Source organism: Engraulis encrasicolus, chromosome 9, assembly GCF_034702125.1.
Source record: "Engraulis encrasicolus isolate BLACKSEA-1 chromosome 9, IST_EnEncr_1.0, whole genome shotgun sequence".
Taxonomy (NCBI): Eukaryota; Metazoa; Chordata; class Actinopteri; order Clupeiformes; family Engraulidae; genus Engraulis; species Engraulis encrasicolus.
Genome location: NC_085865.1, coordinates 38,268,960 through 38,271,459, shown reverse-complemented (window position 1 = coordinate 38,271,459; position 2,500 = coordinate 38,268,960). Strand labels below are relative to the sequence as shown.

Here is a 2,500-nt window from a genome sequence, read left to right as displayed (position 1 = left end):
TGTGTGTGTGTGTGTGTGTGTGTGTGTGTGTGTGTGCGTGTGTGTGTGTGTATGTGTGTGTGTGCGTGTGTGTGTGTGTGTGTGTGTGTGTGCGTGCGTGCGTGTGTGTGTGTGTGTGTGTGTGTGTGCGTGTGTGTGTGTGTGTGTGTGTGTGCGTGTGTGTGTGTACCTGCGTGTGTTCATGTCAATGCATGCTTACAGTATGTGTGCGTGCATGCGTGTGCGTCTATGTATGTGCGTATATGCATGCGCACTGTGTTTCAGTGTTTAACACTGCATGTTTCTGTACACCTGTGTGTGTGTGTGTGTGTCTGCGTGTCTGTGTGTCTGTGTCTGTGCATGCGATTATGTGTGTATATGCATGTATGTGCGTATGTGCATGCACGCTGTGTTTCTGTGTTTCACACGGCACGTGTCTTTAAACCTGTGTGTGTGTGTGTGTGTGTGTGTGTGTGTGTGTGTGTGTGTGTGTGTGTGTGTGTGTGTGTGTGTGTGTGTGTGTGTGTGTGTGTGTGTGTGTGTGTGTGTGTGTGTGTGTGTGTGTGTGTGTGTGTGTGTGTGTCTTGAGGGCCTGTGGGTCTTAGAGGGGTGGAGTAGAGTAGGATATCGTGGAGTGTCAGCGAGGCGGAGTGGGGCGAGTCGAGTCTCAGCTCAGCTCAGCTCAGCTCCTGGCAGGGGCACTGCAGAGGCATGAGACAACACCACTCACACTCAAACACGCATCTCATCACACCGCATCACACCGCATCACACAGCACCGCACCACATAACACAGCACTGCACCGCACCTCTCTTCTGCAGCTCTGATGCTGCAGTTGGATTAATCCCCACAGACCAACACAAGGATGAGGAGAGAATAATAGATAGACAGACACAGAGTTTGACAGAGACGATGAGAGGGAAGGAGGGAGGGAGGGAGAGTGACGGGAGAGAGAGAGCATGTGGGATAGAAAAACACAGTGGGGGTGAGGGGAGAGAGAGAAAGAGGGATATACAGAGAAAGAGTGTGACAGAAGCAGAGACAGAGAGGCATGAGGAAGAGGAGAGGAAAGAGGAGAGAGAGAGAGGAATATAGCGTTAGAGAGAGGGGGATATAGAGAGAGGGGGATATAGAGAGAGGGGGATATAGAGAGATAGAGAGAGAGAGATTAAGAGCCACAGAGGGAGGGAAAAGGAGAGCAAGAGAGAGCGATCATTTGAGATGAGAAACAGCATGTGTTGCAAATCCAGCAAGGTATAGAATGGAGAGATTGAGTGTGACAGACAATTTGCACGTACGTATACTATAGGGGAGATTCCTCACAGGACGGGAAAAAAGCGCAGAGGTAATATATGTGGTGGAATACAGAGAGAATCTGACAGCTCACAATGTATTCCACCTCACAACCTAGATCTTTATTTTCACTTTCTGGTCTTGGCGTGGGTGGGTGCCAGGGTGTATGGTATTTCAGCATCAAGACAAATAGGGAAAGGGAAGGGGAGGGTGCCTCCGAGGCTGAACAGATTTGGCATCGACTCTATAACCAAATCACTCAGGGGCAGAGCAGAGACTTAATTCTCCTGAATGCGATATATGGTCGGTCGACTCGGCGAAGGAGGACTGTTGTTTGTCTTTGACGTGCTATCGACTGCCCCCAAAAAGGGTTTTCTGCTTCTGTCATTTTGTACTCGTCCTTGGTCGATATCCCTAATGCTCCATTGCGCTATTTCATGAACAAAGTAAAGAAGTAGAAATGAGTCGTACTGGTTGTGCTGCATGTCTCTGTCCCTGAGTCTGCCTGGTGTTTTGCCAAGAAGTGAGGAGATGTTCTTTTAAGGTCATCCAGTTCATGTTTGTTCAGTTTGCAAGTATATTTGTTTAGGGAGCTGCTTGGAGATGTCTTTGAGCTCTTAAAGGTTGCATACAGTACATCTAAACTGTTTTGAAAAGTTCAATTGATGAACTCAAAAACTCAAGTTTTTAGGCAGATACTACACACACTTTTAAGAAACCTGAGGCCCTGGGCAAAAAAAACATGATTGGACAAGACCCTGGGCGATTGCCCGACCGTGCTCAATGCAAAAAATGCCTATGCCTACACTGTAAAACATTGCAGCCAGCTAAACGTAAAAAAGTAAGTTGCCCTGCTGCCTGAAGTCTATGAGTTAATTCATCTTCAGAAAGCTTCAAGTTGAGTTAGTTCTTGAGTTGAGTTCTTACATGCTTAAGGCAACAAGGCAACTTATAACTTATTACAGTTTTACGTTTTACAGTGTACACACAATACATTTTCCAGTGTTAATTCAACCCTCTTCTGAACATACATACTGTATGCATTGGTTCCATTCGATTTAGAGTTGCTATCAATTGTTTGAGTGGAGTAATGCTTAGAGTTGAATCCATAGAACGTTTATGTACTCTCAATAGTTGAACCATATTTTAGAGCTTATGTGGTTTCACAGTGTTAAACACTCAAAAGTTGCTATTTAACACTACAATCGAATGGAACCATGCTGTACA

The 2,500-nt window shown here is 46.0% G+C and overlaps 1 protein-coding gene across 4 annotated transcripts in view; it reads left to right on the top strand.

The window, feature by feature from the left end:
* The window catches only part of esyt2b (extended synaptotagmin-like protein 2b), an 86,152-nt gene that overhangs the window by 35,913 nt on the left and 47,739 nt on the right, over window positions 1-2,500 (top strand). The window lies entirely within an intron of this gene.